Genomic DNA, 18,585 nt, shown 5'->3' with positions numbered 1-18,585 from the left:
TTCGGAATAATACCCTGGACACCTCCTTTGTGAATGGGTGCATGTGCATGTCTGAAATGTGCAAACACCCCGTTGGGTCATGTTGTTTATATTCAAACTTCCTCATCTTATAAAACGATCACATTCATTACCATACAGCAGACACTGTATCTGTTGGCACTGCTTGTTTCTTTGGGCCTTCTTTATATCTTTGCAGAGCATCCTGTTTTCCAAGCTTCTGTGTATAAAGGAAGAAAAAAGAGAAAAGTCTCAAACAAATTTGTTTATAACAGTGTCTTTTTAGATCTATGCATATTTTGTCTCGTCTGAGACGAGAGTGTTGAGATTAATCCCATGTTGTTCCTATTATTGGCCTCTCCTGAGACATTATGGTGTGAATGACTGTCTAAGCACCATCAGATCCATCAATTGGATTCAAAGAAATGTTATCCATTACTCTCTCCAACCCAGCAGATGTTGAGGTTTTTGTAAGTCGAATTCCTTTATTATGTTAATACCACTGTTTTGTCACATGCACCATTTCCATTTGAGTGGGGTGGAAAAATCATCAGATGGATTTGGCTCCCTCAATGAGAGATGTTTGACATTCAGTGAGATGAGAAACATGAAAAAACACGTTTCAATGGCAAGTGGCATATGACAATCACAACAAGAAGGCCCTTTGAGTGAACACAAGATCACAATATAATTGTGGCACCATGTTGTGTTTTTAAGACACTGCCTTGTATAAATTTTGCATTGATTATGGTGTTTTGAAATATACAGGATACAAAGGATGGGGACATTTTGTTGCCACAATGGCTGTTTTTTCATGCTTTTGGCTCGACTTTTTCTCATCATTAAAGCGGACAACAAACATTCAACCATATGGACGTGTAGCCTTGAAGAAACAGGAGTGCGGAATATAGAGTTTGATTCCTCTATTGTTCAACATTTTAAATTAAATGGCACAGACATACATGTTCCTAGACACATGCGGTCTTGTTTGCACACCAGGGTGTGGCAGGGAGTGTGTCTAAGTGTATAAACGTGCAGTATGTGCAAAGGGAGTTAATTCTTTGCACGTATATTTTTTTTAAAAATGTTTTTCTCCTTTCCAGCCCAGGAAATTGAATTCGTATTGACATGGAGCTTCTAGTAAATATAGCAGAGGAAATCATAAACTTAATTTTGTTAAAGAAGTGGATTTCATTGTAATGGGAGACACACACACACACACACACACACACATATGTATATATATATATATATATATATGTATGTATATGTATAATATATGTTTGTGTTTATGTCTGTCTGGGAGTAAGAGACTGAGTGCATGTGCGACCGTGTGCATGTACATGTACTATGTGTCTGGATGTCTGCATATCTGCAAGTGTGTGTGTGTGTGTGTGTGTGTGTGTGTGTGTGTGTGTGTTAGTTGTAGGCTCAGAGGCATAGCGTGGGTCTGCATGAGGGAGTGTGGTGGCAGAGCGCTCCTCTGATAGGCCAGATCCAGGGTGCACTGAAGCCTTTCGCATATATATGGAATTTTTGAATATCTAAACCATTATTTAGCATCCAAATCAGTTCTGCTTGTCTGACTGATGGACAATTTCAGTGTGACCCCGGTCTTTTTGCATGTGACCTATACTGTCGGGATTCTTGCATATTGTTTGGATGTTCACGTTGACTCCTCTCCCGTTTTTCTCTTTGATCCTTTTAGCATGCTCTTTGTGTCGGAATTCATGAAATATTCATGGCTGGACTGTGGCTTTTCCATATCTTTATGTACAATTATTGGCAGGCGTCCTGTTATGTCGAGCCATCTTAATAGTAGGTATTGGGCTCGGTTAAGTGTGACTTCAGATTTTTCTGACAGTTTAGCTGGTCTGTGTTATGAATTGATAAGGTGCGGCATTATATTTGCAGATTGTGCAGCGTGGTTGCCTTTTTAGCCTACTATTAATATTGATAAACGCAAATAATATGTCTCACATGAGAGACTGAAGATCAGCTCTGGAATATGAAATATGGAAAATATTCTCATGACTAGTAGTCTTATAAGTATTACTAAATATTTTATTTGTATCCAATAATAGAATTTATCAGATGTTTTACTAATAATTCCCAAATTCCTTGGTCTCTCTAATAATCACCTTCATCGTCACCTTAATAGAGTCCTGATTTGAGGTATGCTGGTTGTGTCGATAATGCTAACAGGGTTAATAGTGTGTTCCTCTCCATCATGACCAGTAGTATTGGCAGCAGGAGTAATTGGACAGAGGATGTCATTATCATGCCCCATGTGCAGCCGAGGATTTGCAGGACCACAGAGGGCCTGCAGTGTGGCCCTTGCCAAACACACTGATGTCCTCTGGAGTTTCACATGTAAATACTGTCTATTCTCCCAGCATTTAATAAATGTTTCTGGAGGTTTATTAATGTGCAAATGGGTGAAAGCGCTGCTCCCCCCGCACCCGCACAACGTGTGCACAGAGGCACAGAGCTGTTTAAGGAGAAGAGATTCACAAATCAGCCGGTGTGGAGCTAAGCCTGTGGCTCTCTCCACTAGGGAACCACTAGGAGTATTTAATTCTCTCTCTTCCTCTCTCTCTGTATGTGTGGATGAGACCTGCGTGTGCCTCTGCATGTGTGTGCATGAGAGTCCATTACCTGCCCAAGAGTCTCCATGTTTACTCATTTGTACCATTCTCCAATAAGTTCTCCCAGTGCCTCTCCAGCCAGTGAATGGCAGTGGCTGCACGAGTGAAATTGGGGCGAAAGATGTGAGAGACATCCAGATACTGGTATCGTGCATAGAGTTCCTGCACTCACAGGGGCATACAAATGGGCAAATCTAAGGATAAAGGCTCCCAGGATCCAGCTATAGTCATATGAATGCAAATAGGATTAAAGTGCCAGCTTTAGAGGCTGATATACAATTCACAGCTCTTATAGGAGTCTGGCTGCAGCCAGACCCTGAACACCATCCTCTGCTCCTGGAAAATGAGGATATGTTTATGAAGATGGCTTTCTTGTCCCCACCACCCCCATACCTTTTTTTTTCTTTCCTCACTGCTGTGATTAGCAGTGAGGAAGGCCCCTCTCATTAGCATTCACTATCTCATCTTTCAGGTGTTTTTCAGTCAATATTAGTTTGATCTTTGTCTGGGGGATAAATGATTGGCTTGATGTAGCTTGCATTTGTTTTTACAAACCCAACAGAGTGAACTACAAAGGGCTTTTCATTCAGGTTTAGACAGCACTCGAAAGGCTTTTTTTCCTCCTCTTTTTTTACTTGGCTGATTTAACAAGCGTTTAAACCGACTGATCTCAAAAAAAAAAGAAAGAAAGAAAAATGTGTTTCATGCTGTGGCTGGCTCTTTCTGTTTCACAAAATAGTTAGTGAGTGCAGTCAGGGCCTCTGTGTCCATAACCTCTCAATGACTGTTGATCGCAATAAATATTACTTGACGTTTGGCTGCCGTTTTTCTTGTCGGGGGAGAGAATAACAAGGGCCATTCTGCTTCATATATTTTCACTCATTAGGTTTTCTTTGAGAAACTAAGCCTCGTCTTCCTCTCTCCCTGTCTTGCTTTCCTTCTCTCTGCCCCCCCCTTCCCTGTGCTCTTAGCGGGGCTCTGTCAAAACCAAGGCCTGCTTTATCTCCATCCATGAAGTTAAGAAAGCTGGCAAAGCTGTAAATTTGGACGCCCTTCGTTAGAGGAGCTCCCCCGGCTGTAATTCATCTCAATCCTCAGCGGTCTTTAGTTTCCTTTCAGAGGCCGTAAAGTACTGCCTAACACTCACTGGGAGTTGGGGGAGACGGGGGGTACAGAGGGTGCAGGGGTTACCAGAGAAGGGCTCGTGTTTGAGGGGACAGTCCCAGGGTCTGTGACACATGGGGGTCAGGTGACAGACCTGGAGATGATATATGGACGCTCGTGTGACACAGTGCTAACAAGACCGGCTTTTACAATAGGTCTCATTTTCCCTTTCTCCCCGTTTCTCCTTCCTTTCTCCCTCACGTTCCCAGTCTCACTTTCCCTCTGTCTCTCCTTCAGTTTCAATCATCACTTGTTAGGATGTTGGATCCTTTTAAAACATTTGGCTGTGACAGTGAGAAAAATAGATGATACAGAGAGTAACATTGCTGTGGAGAAGTTGGAGTGGTTGGAAGGACTTAATAAAATTTTAGTTCATAGCAAAAAAAAGGCAAAAATCTGAGGGACTGTCTCCTGGAAATTAATTCTGAATCTTTGTAGTGTAAAAAGAAATGATCTCTATATGGAATGATCAAGTGTGCATTATTTACTTTAAGCACAGATCTAAGGTTGCTCTTGAGGTTCTGTAGTATTTCATAACACCTTGTTATCTTGCACTGATTATCATTTTATAAGAGAGGGAGTCACTATTTAAAATTGCTCGTAAAATCATCTGAATGGATTGTGGGTTGGTTACGCCTTATGGAACATGGCCAGAAGGATGTGATGGGGTCGGAGGGGTTAAAGCACCAGTCGTATAGTGTTATTATATGAAATCCTGGATCAGCTATAGCATAAATCACTGTATACATCTTTGAAAACAAGCCCACCAGTTTCAAATTCCACAGCCCTTACACATGATAAAATAACACGCTCCTGCTCTTCTTTTTATCTTGCACATAAAGGTCAAGCAGTCAACGCATACAGGTGGCTGCAATATGTTTTGAAACAGTAGCTATAAGCTAATTTACTTTATGAGGAGATGACCAGACATGTACGTGTGTAAAATTAGAGTGTGAACTTTGTGTAAGTATGTTCTCTATTTTTGTATGCTGAGGATGAACATCCAGTAAAAGCCGTATTGGCTTGATGGCAGCCATGCTTTATTTAGGGACGTGCCTCTGGAGGAGGACTAGAGTGAGCTGTGTCCATGAGGGGGCAGTTTGTTTGACGACTGATCTGATGAGGAGGCAGGGAAACAGGTGGGGGAGTGAGAGTGTGTGTTTCTGGGCATGGGGGGGAGAAATGGGTTGGGGGGGTTAGAAATAGCACTCGGAGCTAGGTCCTTATGTCCCAGCTATCCACCCACTACCAGTCAGCCACCCAACGAGCAAGGCAGGAAGAGAGGCCTGTGCCTGCCTTCCTCCTGCCCACATTCCACCTCAGATCTGATTGCAAGGCAAACATGGTATCTATCCCCAGATCCTTCAGTAAACATTGTCTGAAGCGGGGGGAAATAGAAAGGTTGAGGATGTTTAAGGCGTTAATTATGACAATGCAGAAAACATTCAGCGGATCTCAGCTCAGTTAAGTTAGCCACACTTCACAGTACAGACAGGTAACACTATTTTCCTGCAGTTACATCCTACAGATCCTGCAGGGCTGCCTTCCTTGTCTACGCATTTGTGTGTAAAGGAGCGAGCTAATAGCTCAGCACTGTATTGTTAAATGTCCATGTTGGTTAGATGGCTTCATGTTTTTATTGTACCGGCAACATCTGGGTCCACAGTTGTGAGGTTAAAAGAGAGGGCTGCTGCTTTAGGTCAAAACCTAAAAATAGGACAGTCTTCAGAAGCTGTGCCACAGGCAGCCAGGAAATGCTTTGATTTCTCTTCCCCCCTTTTTTTGATTTTATAAGAATATTCTATAAAGCCTCTGGATCTGGCAAACAGGTGGCAGGGCTTAGGTTCCCCCACAGTGCTAAAGCAAACTTCCCCTACATATTTTAGCATCACAAAGCCCTGTAACACATGCAAAATAATGCTCCTCTGTTACTTACTGTGTAGTGAAAACTTTGTTTTTGCTCTGATGAAATGGTGAGATGTGGCCAAAGTTAGGGCATTATTAATGATAATGCAAAAATAGAAAATACGTTTCCTTTGTTTACTTATTCTTAAGTATTAGCTGAGTATATCTGTGGTATTGAAATCGCCTAGAATGAATAAATCAAAGTTTCTGCACTTCAGTGTGTGTATTAATGTGTGTGTTTCTGAGTATGTGACGCACATTGTGGCACGTCTAAGTAACCTGAAGCCGGGCTTAAGGGCCCACCTGTCTCTAGTTGTGGACAGACGAGGCCTGGCTGCCAGGCGCTCCATTCATCTCTATTGCTAATGCTAATACTAATGCTAACATTAGTGCTAACATTAGCTACTGTTCTTGTTTCACTCTGTCAGCCTCATGCCATTCCCCTGGCCTGAGCCAAAAAGGAGACTGATAGCCTACTTATGCTGATGGCCTTGCTCTACATTCATTATATTAGGGCCTGTGGATAAATAAAAGATATGTATTTATATCTTTCGTGATGAATTTTTTATAGTTCTTAAATTTGTTATGTTATACTTCGTTAATCCCCGTGGGGAAATTCAGTTCTGCATTTGACCCATCCTAACTATTTGAGAGCAATGTGTAGTGCATGCAGCGCTAAGTGACCAGCTTCAGGTATGGGTCTAGTGTTGTGGTCAAGGGCAAAGGCAAAATAGTTCTCACATCTACAGTAACAGTCATCTCTGGGTAACCCACATGACTCATGGGGGGCAACGTGAATGCTACATAAAATTGGTACTGGTGGGGTCTGAAGCTGTAAAAATAATAGAGGTAGCTATCATGACTTCAATCATTGGCTGGTGGACTCCTCTTTTGAAGCCATTATTTCAGCATTTTGGTGGTTGCCATCTTGTTTTTTTGAAGCCAGAAGTGACCATATTTGGTTGAGAGGCTGGCGCTGTGGAGTAGTGAGGGCTGAATCTGACCGAGAAGCCGATGACACTATTGGCAGACAGCCCGTCACTCAAAGTGGCTGCCCTTAAATATATGTAACTTTATGCCTCAATAAAATGTAAATGAGTAACTTCTATAAAAATTCACCCCCTGTACTGTTGTCACAAATGGGGAAATTAGCAATAGAGACCACACTGTAAGCATGTTTATTTGTGCTGCGAAGTTGGACATTTTAACATTGGGGTTCCGTGGGCATTGACTCGCTTTTGGAACCAGCCTCAAGTGGCCATTCAGAGAAGTGCAATTTATGGTTCTTCCCTGCTGGCTTCATTTTTTCAGTCACGGAGGTTGCTGCTTGGTTTGAACCCAAGACCTTTTCATCACTACACCACGCTTACACATCATCATCTTTTAAGTTGATATGGTGAACTTGTTAGCAAACAGGTTCTTATTTACACATCCAGCAGTTACAGAGCAGCATCATTTATTTTTTTTGGAGTAGAAGTTGGATGGATTTAAGTTTACTATTAGCTCTTTTTTTGGTCTCCACCAATGTCTGAGAGAAATATGTGGCAACAGTTCCCTCCTAGCTGTATAGTATTTAGCATATGTATAAATAAATCCTACTACACATAAAAATATTTTAAATTGTTTAAATAGATCGTTTTTTCTAGTGGTTGTGGTTACCAGCTTATATGACAGGTCTAGCTAGGAAGGAGGTGTGTTGAAAATGTCTCAAAAGGCATTAAAACTGCAGCTACAATGCTAAATTTAGATTTTAAACGAGCTGCATATAACATTTTGAGCATATCCATGATTCAGAGTATGAGCCAGGATGTAGTCTTTAGAGTCTGGGCCATAAAAATCTGGCCTGACCCGAGCCCAAATCACAGCAGCAGTTTTGGGCCTGAGCCCAATTAAAAACCTGAATTTTTGCCTGAATGTTTTATTAAAACATTTATGACACACTATAGTTAACTATAGACCTTTTAGTGCGATACTAACAGACACTTGTAACACGGGGTGCATTCTTACCAACCACTGCGAGCACCAGAGTGCACTCCAGCACAAACTGGACTGTTTATAAATCTTGGGCACAGTTGGAATATACTGTTTTGTTCAGAGCACCACACTCTCGGAGGAGCAGAGCATACCAGCAGAACGCCAAGTGTGATGAAAGTTAAAATTAATCTTTCATAAATTCGTATGGGAAATTCAATGTTCTAACATCATAAAATTGGCAAGAACCCAACCTGATTTAAGCCCTGGAGGAATATTGAGAGATTGCGGCTTGGCCCTAACCTTACGGGTCAGGTCGGGTCCAGTTGGGTTCGGGCAGAGAATCATAGTTCTACCAGGATTGCCTGCAAAAGGCTATCAACGTGGAGATGGCTGAGCTGACTGCTATCAGATAGCAGTATGAACAGTGCTAACAATGGTGACAGTGCTAACAGAGCCAACAGTGTAAATGTGGGAAGACCGGAGGGTGGGCATTACATTTTGCAGTACTGCTGCCATTAGTCAATTAGCCAGCCAATGGGATACACACACAGGAACTTACAAGCACTAACATGCATGCGTGGTTGCATCGTGAACCACAACAAAGAACAGAGAAGCTCAGATTACAACACACACAGAGAGAGAGAGCATGACTTCATTCTCTTAATGCTCTAAAGTTGTGTAGCACCTTTAAAACACTGCAAAAATCTGTGTCTTTGTCTTTAAATGGTAAATTCAACTTAACTGGGGTTACAGACTTAAGGTCTCATCTGTTTATAGGGGAATTTGCCAAATTAAGTGTTCAGTGCAACAACATATGCTTTAATTTGCCTGGAAAATGGGTTGCATAGTGAGATCCATGGTTATGTCTAAGAGTGTTACTTTAGCTTGTTCTGTTTTTTTCCTGTGTAATTACAGCGTGTTTTCTTTTGGCAACATGCATCCTGGAATTAGCAAATGAATGTTTTAACCCTGGTGAACTTCCACAGTGCTTTATGCACTCCCCTCCCTATTACATTGCATGGCTTTGGAAATGAACACAGCCACTAATGACCTTTAGCATCGCTGGCAGGTTTTAAGTGTGATCAGTGGGTATATGTTTAAACGTGTTGTCCTGTGCCTCGGGAGATTACAGTAACGATACCAATTAGCCCAATCTCATTAGCCAGCTGAAACTCCACTGAGTCACACAAATTAAGGACACTCTCTAATCTGACAGTCCTAGAAGTGGGCCCGTGCTCTGTGTGTGTGTGTGCGTGTGTGTGTGAGAGAGAGAGAGAATGTAAAAGAGAGACAAAGAGTGTGGTCTTTCATTTGTGGGTTTATGTATGACCTGTTAACTCTGAATGTGTATGTGGGGGTGTGTGTGCATACAAGTGTGTAAAGCTATAAGCTTAATTACCAGTCAAGGATCAGACACAGCTTCTATATATATATATATATATATACACACACCCTCCCTGCTTGCACATACTCACATGCTCGCACACCCACACACATGCTCGCACACACACAAGAGCAGCATCTAACTTTCATGTGTTTGTTTGGACATTTTCACCGCCTGGTGATTAATTTATGAATTCTTGAAAGATAGAGGGTGCGCTCAATCTCAGGTTTAAAAGCTTCATGTTTTCCCCACTCTCTCTGACACACACACAAACACACACACACACACACACACACACACACACAAAATTTCTCTGTATGTCTCTGTTTTTCAAAATATATTGGGGTTTGGTTTGAACACATATGGTCTTCTAGTTTTTGGGGGGGAAAGATTTTTAATGTATACATCACAGTATTTTGACTATAATAGTATTTTTTAATCTATTTTTCACTATGTTTTGTAAATCTTTAAAACTTAATATAATGTATAAGAATTAACACTCTCCCCCCCACCCCCACTCTCTCTTTCTCTCTCTCCAGGCCCCACATCTGATTAGTGTCTATTAAAGATCAGAGGGGTGAGGAGGAAGTGCCCTGCTGATCTGGGTGCTGAGTGCTGTGTTATCTTTGGATGAGTTTGGCTGCCCCGCTGGCACACCGCAGTACCTTATTACTGTGTTACTGAGTATATTAGAGCGCCCTCGGAACAGGTTAGTTTTGAACTGAAGCAACATGGGAAATCTGCTCTTAAAGGGGAACATTTTGCTTTAAACACAAATAATTAATTTAGGAGAAAATCTGGTAATTCCCACCCTGTAATGTAATGTCTCTACATGAAATTTACTTTAAAAAAAATGCATTCTCCTTTAGAGGTTAAGCTTTTTTTTAACCTTTGTTAGTTTTTGTTTTTTACCAAACCTATTATAATGCTGTTTCCTTCCTTTCAACAACTGAAGCATGTTACGTTTGGTTGTGCTGCTGTTACAGTGCGCTCACACCAAAGGCCTCTTAAGCAGCAGTAGGAATAAAAGGCATTTATTTTCTTTTGGGATTTGTAGACCCGTAACCCAAACCTATCCTTAACCATCCATAAACACAGTAACCTGTGTGCAAACATAACACTTTTATATGTTGGCTGCCGTACAGTACATGGCCTGGAAGGAAGCTGTGTTCAGTCGGGTGCATTAATGATGCTGCACTTAAAAGTTATATGTTTCTATATATATATATGTGTACGTTGATCTTTTCATCTCATATTGTGTATTTTGTATCATTTTTTCTGGAGATAAAAAATGTTTTTCCATGTTGCTACACTATTTCGTATTTACTGACATGACATTGCATTACACTGTTGTGCAAACCTTTATAATTTACTGTTTAAGAAAATCTTACGCCACTCCAGTAAGTCCCACTAATGCCATTTAACCCTGTGTTTCCCCTTCTCTCATGCTTGGTCTCATTAGGTCAGGATTAACAGGGGATTACTGTAGCCATGGGCTACTTGCTCTTTAACACTAATATCTCGAAGAGATGCTCCATAATTTCATTTTGAACGCCTCAAATGACTTGAAACAGGCGGGGGTATCTGGGCCTTGGCAGCTAATCAAAGAAAATAACTCGGGGATGGCTTTGATAGCGGAGCACTTTCCACTCGCGCCTTCGTAGAAGCCGTGTTTATTTATTGTCCTCAGAGGCAGGAAATTAAAGCTGGCATGTTTAGTGTAATTGGTCATTTTGTGTTATTCACATATCATCAGGCCGCCACAGATTAACACTACCTGTTATTGCAGAAAATAATTCCTTTGAGCCGGATGACTTGAGGGATGAAGGGTATTATTCTGACTCCACATTCAGTCTCGTTTTCCTTTTTTTTGTCCCCTGCTTGCTTTATTTACAGCTTGGTTTTCCAGGCCAGAGGTGGAGGATGAGCGAACACAAGGGCTCATAAGGTGTGTATGAAAGTGCGTGTGTGTCATTGTGCGTGTGAGAGAGACACATCAAACTGAATTGACGAACACACAGGCCACTGGCTTCAAGGGCCTGTGACAATCATGACATCAAATCTGAGAATTCTATGATAACGCACACACAACACACACATATGCACACAGAGGCTTGTCACACAGGCTCAATTTCCTGTTCTCAGGAAACCTTTTGGTGTTGTTGTAGGTCTAGTCGCTGCAGCAGCTGTTGCTGTTTGTGCTGTTGTTTTGGGGTGAGATCTGTATCCGAAAAGAACTGAGCAACCTCCACAAAATGTCTATGATTGATCACTGTATTCTGCCATCACATTCTGTCACCTTATTCGCTCGGCGAAAATCAAAACACTTTGCTTTCAAAATTCTCAAATATGGAGAACAGTGTCGGGAAGTAAATTGGCATCTTTTTGGTTTGTTTGTGTGCCTTGTAACTCTACCTAACAGCCACCAGGCCACAAGACAACAGAGGAGTGATTTCAGTTACACATCTGAAGTCAAGCAGCGATATAACACTGCCTGCCAAAATGACACTCAAGTGAGCTGTAATGACTACATTGTTTTTACTGCCTCTCTCTCCACCCTTCTTCTAAGCAGCAGGCAAACGCACCATCGTAAGCTAGCGGCACACCGAAGTCTGTGTGCTCTGAGAACTTAAGGAGTTTTGAAAGTTAAAAGAGGGCTTTTCTTCTCCCTGATCCTGTTGTGATGTTTCCCTGGCTGTCTTTTGTGTTGGAGTGCACTAGACGATGCTATTATGTTAGAGGTAAAGTAATATGACTGTGACAGGCTTCAGTATCCATTTGAAAAGCGCGTTTGGAAGACAGCCTCGTGTAGTGCAACGCCTTCCTTTAAGAAATGCACTTTTCCCTCATGCACACTTTCAAGAATCTTGTTAAACACAAAAGGAGCAGCAACCTGCTTCTGTGGGACGAAGTGGGGGGAAAAAGAGAAAGGAGAAAATAACTTTCAAAAAAATATATTATAAATGTGCTTGCCAGGTATATGAATGTCAAGTTGAATTTGGTGCAAAGCCTGAAACAGTGCAGTTAAAGAGCTTAAAGGCTGACCTTGAAAAGTCTGCCGTCAGAATCGTGTTAGTAGACCTGCTTCTCGCCTGTCAAGGTACGGTAGAATCACGACATTGTTTATTCACTTTGATTTGTCAGGGATGCATGCAAGAGTATTGACAAAAGATCTCTCCTCGCTGCACCTCCTGCCTGTGTATCCCTTCTGTTTTTCCATCTCGCCGTCACTGTGCTTGGTGCCATGTGCGCCACACTTGTGCCCCTGCGTGGGCCTTTATTGATGTCCCACCCTAATTATGTACCTCTGCTAGTGGCACTTAGGGAAACATTGATGAAATGTTTTATTTTAAGGGTCAGCGCCGCCCATTAGAATTAGCACCGACATTGGCTAAGGCGTTTGTCATGCGTGTCACACGCCAGTCTCTCTTCCAGCCATGCTCCCCCCCCACCCCCCCATGTGCACTCCATCTGGGGGGGTTTGGCGGTGGTGGTGAAGGGGTTGATGGGGGGTGCAGTCCATGCGGGGGCTGTGGTCCTCTCAATGTGGCACATCAAACTCTATAAAGGGAATCATTTATGTGCCACTCCCTATTACTGAACAGCATGGAGACAGCTAATGAGGGCCAAGGCAAAAGGAATATATCCACCACTTTGCTGTTAGACAGACACTGGCAGGGATAGAAAAACCAGGAGTCTTCAGGGAATCATTGTTTTCAGAGAAAAAAAAGGGAAGAACAAAAGGAATATGTGTGTGTATGTGTGCGTGTGCGTGTGTGTTTTTCTCACACCCGCTTCATCTACTGGGTTTATTTATTTATTTCTTCACCCGCTAGCGTTGTACTTAAGCTACGGTAACAGCTTGAGGTGAAGATTCTGCAAAACACACATCGTTTTGCGCGTGCTGCGTGTGCATTACCCCCCCCCCCCCCCACTGGTGAATTTATGATTGGTGATGATGGGAGTAAATATGTGTGTGTTAATGTGTAAATAAATGTATACCATGGATGTGTGTGCTAATGGACACCTTGGTATAACCATGTATGTTTGCAGCGCGTGTGTATACGTGCACATGTACGTGTATGTGAATCCACACACGCACAAAAGGGTCTAGTGGTGCTGATAAAAAGGTAGCTGTGACATTTCCAATTTGCCATGCACCAGCCCACTCCATTTTCTTCCCTGCTGCCTCTTACATGGTAGAGTAAGCCTCTAGGATTGACAATAATTACAGCCTGCATAAAATGAAGAGGGTAATATGAACACAGCTTTGCCATAATTGCCTTTTCATTATTTGCTAACAGTGAGCTATTCAGTCATAAGAAAGAGATTGCATAGTAATTGGCTGACAATGGGAGGCTGAGGCTCTGTTCAGAGGCTGTGGTAATTTTTGTGTTGCTGTGAAGGTTTTTTGAGGGGCTTTTTTTATTTAAAATCTGAAGCATTAAACTGTAATTTAAAACTACAATTTCCAGCATGAATGAAAATCTGGGTATTAACATGAGCTCCTATTTAGAGTGGAACATCCTATTAGCAGTATTAGCACTATTTGGTAACTTTCCATATGGGCCGCCTCTCAGCCCAAATGGGATTTGAGACAGCTTTGTTTCTCTCTCAGTCAGTCTCACACATCAACATACACAAGGTTGTTTACACCGGTGGAAATTTCCTGTGTAACGTGTGTATATGCGAGTGTGTTTGTGGTAATTGAGGGCTAGGGAAAAGTTTGACAGTCCGTGGCACAGAAAACGCACACTCAGACACAATCGGGATGCATTTGCTCACACTACAAAAAGCATACACCGTCACGTGCACACGATACACCCTTAGAAATGTAGCTCAGTAGTGCTTTCATTGAGGAGTAAGTGGACGGCAATACCTTCTCTGTTATGAGAGGCACATACTTTTTGCACCAAGGCAACATGAGAATAGATGTGCCGTACATCCAGTGATGTTTCTCAAAGCAATCCATCTCATATATTACATCACAAAGGGTTTGCTGTGTTGCAACGGGAGTCCTAATGTTAATTTGGCTAAACAGGATTTTGAGGTTATGCCTGGGCCTCTGGAGCTGCTGCTATAATATGATGTCAAGGACGATGAAACAAGACAAGCAGAGTCTGCTGTGTGTGTGAGTGTGTGTGTATGGACACAGAACAATGCACTAGTGATCTTTTCTAAACGTAGAGGGACTCTCACATATCAGGAGGAATTCAGGTCATTTGACATTGTTTCTGTCCTATTTTAATAACTATATTTTGGTTTTACTGACACACACACACACACACACACACACACCTAGAATGCACTTACATGAGTTTAAATTATTATTTTTTGTCTATAACGCACCTTCCAAATGTGGAGGGTTAATGTTGAAATGTACTCCTTTGCCAATTACTTGCCTAAAATGTCACGAGTAACATCATTCTGTCGAGAACAGAAACTAATTACTTTGTCTTCTTATAAAAAACAAACAATGAGCTGCAATGCACACAGTGATTTAACTTGCTATCGTCAGCCATTATTTGAGGATGTATAAAATAATATTTTGCATCACGTTCCACATTCAGAACATCAATGAATTACATATATTCCAATTTAAACATGCTTAATATGGAACTAATATATGTGTGTGCGTGTATGTACAGATTGTACTTTGTGCAGTCCTGTTACATATCATGTGATACTAATTAACCTGGCCCTGTCCACACCAACAGACATGCATGTCAGCAGGCTTTTAGCACATTGTTGCTTAATGGAAAGGAGTGAAATTCATAGCAAATGATGGTGCATAGAGAAAGAGAGAGAATGAGAGGACCCAGTCTGTTTGGTGTTGGATCTGAGAGACTGAAATTCCTGTGAAATGGCTGTTTGTGGCTGAGCCAGGTCGAGCCAGCCTATTCTTTATTTGGAACAAGCCTAGTTGGCACAAGACAACTCAACCCTCCTCTCCCTCTCCTCTTTATAGACATCTCCTCTCACTCAGACCTTATTCTTCACTGTAGCTAACAAACCCTCCAGTCAATCAATATTTATCTTATATAGTGAGCCGCTCCTCAGTAGCCATAATCGTTTAGCTCAAGTGCTTGCATGAGTGAGAAATAAATTACATTTACAGTGCTATCATTGAGGGCCTGATGTTTCCCAGGCATTAGCGGATATTTAGAGATGGCCAAACGTGGTAGGACATTAAAGAACAAGGCTGAAGGAGATTTATTAGATGAGCAAACAACGGGCCAAGCAGATGTAGAGAGTAAGTGGAGGTTAATATGATTGCTGAACTGAAGAATTATCCATCTTAGTCACTTAAGCTAATATTGACTCCTAAGTTTTTATTTTAGTTAAAAATAAGTGATGTAATTCACTAAGGGTGGAGTCCGGTCCAATTCAGCCACGAGAATTGTTTTTTAAATGTGTTAGGTTTTTCATAAAGTGATATGAACTTGATTCTAGTGGAGTAACTGACCTCATTCAGAGACACACTTGCTTGTATTTAGACAAATTACCGAAACAAATACAAAATACAGATTTGAGTTTGCTTGTAAAAATGATTTTTGCTACCCCTAACCCATGATGCTGTTTGAAAATTAATGAGATTATTTAGTTGGCAGATTCTTTTGTACTTAAAAATTAAGATCAAAATCAGATTCTAACATGCGAGCGTGTTGTAAACATGAATATTCTCCCACATGTGCTGAGATACTGACGCGAGTAACTTTTCTGTGTCCATCCACTCGGCCTCTGCAGTCTCTGGTAGTCTGTGCTTGATTCCTTTTCCCCCCTGTGATCATAGCCATGGTACACCAGCCAGCCAGGTGCTCTGTGTGTTTGAGGTGCAAGTTGGTGTCATAATTATCTAACACAACGGGGTTGCTGCTCTTATTAGTAATTAGCTTCTACCAAAACTGATTGGTATGGGTTCCTCCGCTCATCCCTTTTAATGTTTAAACATTTACTTTGTGCTTGAAGGATTTGTTTGTATATATCTTGTGTGTGATGAGCGCTTTTCAAGTAATTGGCTCCTAGGGGACAACACTTTCTAACAGTTAAAGAATAATTACAGCCCTATGAAATGTTAAACTGCCCCGACTGTCTTTTCGCAGGGGCTTAATTGCGTGCAACAAGTAAGGCAGGCTTTTCATTTTGTTCCATCACAGGAACGGACTGAACTCTCATGGAAACACACAGAAATTTTGTCGAGTCGTAAATAGCTTCTCATATGGTAATTTTGTAGGACACCAAAGCAGTTTGAAAGGCATAGCTCTCATTGAAAGCGATGCCGCTAGCTTGTTTTTTTTTTTTTTTTTTTTTTTTCATGTTGTGGAAAGGAGAAGCGAGGGCTTGGTGTCTGTGTTTTTATGCTCTAATGGACTTTTGCATATATTCATTATAAGAGAATCCTTAAAGAGGGAAAGACAGCATAAAATAGCTGAAATTACTGGGCTTTCGCTGCCTGTGGATGCATGGTTGAAAGGGTTTGTTTATGTCTGTTATGTGTCCATACTTGGAAAATATATATATTTATATATACACACACATATGTTTGTATGTATAGATGTATAGTGCAAAATATATTTTCCAAGTATCAGCAATGGAGTGTGTGTGTGTATAATGCATAATTTTTATTTATTTTTTTTAGAATATTTCCCCCATTTGTATTTTGCAAAATTCAGTTTAAATACAATATGTTCTGCATCTGCTAAATATCTTTGTTTTCCATTAAAATGAAGTCAATAGTACAATAATGGGAAAATAGATCATTTGGACCAAGAATATTGTTCTGGTATTATCATGTGGTATATTCACAATACAAGATAAATGATGGGGCTTGAGCCCCTAGGGTGCAATAGGTCAGCCCATAGGTGATATTTTCACACTTGCATAAAGTGGAGATTATTCAGATAAGCTGTCAGTTCATAGCAACAATGAATATGAATTGAGCCATATATTTTCATATATTGTGTGAATGTGTATTTAAGGCATCCATGTATGAGTCCTGTCATACCTTGAACCATCTATTTTGACGCTACATTGGATGTAAATGTTGCTGTTGCTTTAATGTCAGTCCAAGAAACTTATAAGTCAAGAAATGTAATGACCTCTTTTTTTCCTAATACACATATGCACAAACACACCTCTGACCTCCATATGCACCGTGCACTGATAACACGTTGCCACCATGTATGCATACTTACTTTTCCATACACTGCTGTCTCCACATGCTAATGATTTAATGTTTGGTATGCGTTCATGTTTTCCCCACTGTGTGCTGAAATAGTGTGTTTTATTGATTTCAATCCAGCGGGTTCCTGGCTAAATGCACCATTGATTTAAGAGGAGTGGATGGGCGTTGCGGTGTGCATGCCACGCATTCCTTCCTGAAATACAGTCCTGCTTCGGTCCTCACTGGGGAGGCGATGCAGGTCTCACTACAGATAAACTGAAGGCTTTGGGTCGGGTAGGTTAGAGCAGACTGACCCTCCCGTATGGTCCTCATCATGCCTCATCCTCCCCTTTTATAGGTACCCTGCTGTTCTTTGCTGAGGCTGATGAGTGTTGGATTAGGTTTGCCTTACAGGTATCCATCATCTCTCAGCTCCTAATAACCCAGTGTGACTAAAGTCATTCCCTTTCCCTTTCCCCAGTTGGATTGCCAGGGTAATATAATGCATTCAAGTGAATTGCATTGGGCTCAGTTTGGCAGTGCTGGCATGCATTGTGCCCAGTGGGCCCCTTTGTAAATAAAATGTTATTACACGCCTGGATATTTCATGCCCTGTGTGCACATAGGGCTCACTGGTGCCATACTTCCACGAGATCACACGCAGATGTTAATCAGAGATTAACACACACTCAACACAGGACTCAATCAGCCTCTCAATTGCCATGCTTCCTAACACACTGATTAAGAGAAGAGCCTTCCATGCAGAACTCTCCTGTAGCTTTTTACTCAAGGATCTTAGGTGCTGATAATTATTTCCTTAATTAGTGGATAGGCGTATGATGCAGTGAGGTATGTGTTGTACTGATGCAGATGTGATGTTCCGGAAACATTTTATATGTTTAATTTTCTCCCCTTCTGGTATTTTCTTAGTTGTTTAATTACGGAGGCGTATGGAAGCGAGGCGGATGAGCTATATTTGCTGTTCTGACTGCCAAAGTCAAAGAAAATAAGATAATCAGATTAAAAACTTCATCTGCGCCAGTCTGGTCGTCCTTGTCTCTCATTCCTTGACTTGATTGTCAGATTCCCCAGTAAAGAGAGGCATGCGGATAGTGTTACATGTTTTCACACTTCTTTCAGAGTGTGTAGTCATGACAAGCTTCAGACAGGACGTCCAGGTGTGGAGCTGTGGAGCCCTCTGGACCTCTGCTGGTCTTTGGGGAGTTTGCTATGACTAACTCAATATAACTGAACCTAGCCAGTAGAAAAAAAAGACAAGTAAACCTAGACTGCTTTGTTGTTTCCAAGACAACATACTTTAATTTTGCGGACGTTTTGGTTTGGATGGC

General features: G+C 41.4%; 1 long non-coding RNA gene across 1 annotated transcript in view; it reads left to right on the top strand.

The window, feature by feature from the left end:
- LOC125880342 (uncharacterized) overlaps positions 1-11,020 on the top strand; it is a 163,570-nt gene extending 152,550 nt beyond the window's left edge. Inside the window, exons 4-5 of the long non-coding RNA XR_007448048.1 lie at positions 9,612-9,781; positions 10,969-11,020. This is a non-coding gene — a long non-coding RNA (uncharacterized LOC125880342). The remainder of the gene's footprint in view (positions 1-9,611; positions 9,782-10,968) is intronic.
- Positions 11,021-18,585: the final 7,565 nt, after the last annotated feature.

The sequence above is a fragment of the Epinephelus fuscoguttatus genome, linkage group LG2 (genome assembly GCF_011397635.1).
Source record: "Epinephelus fuscoguttatus linkage group LG2, E.fuscoguttatus.final_Chr_v1".
Taxonomy (NCBI): Eukaryota; Metazoa; Chordata; class Actinopteri; order Perciformes; family Serranidae; genus Epinephelus; species Epinephelus fuscoguttatus.
This window is presented reverse-complemented; position numbering and strand designations above follow the sequence as displayed.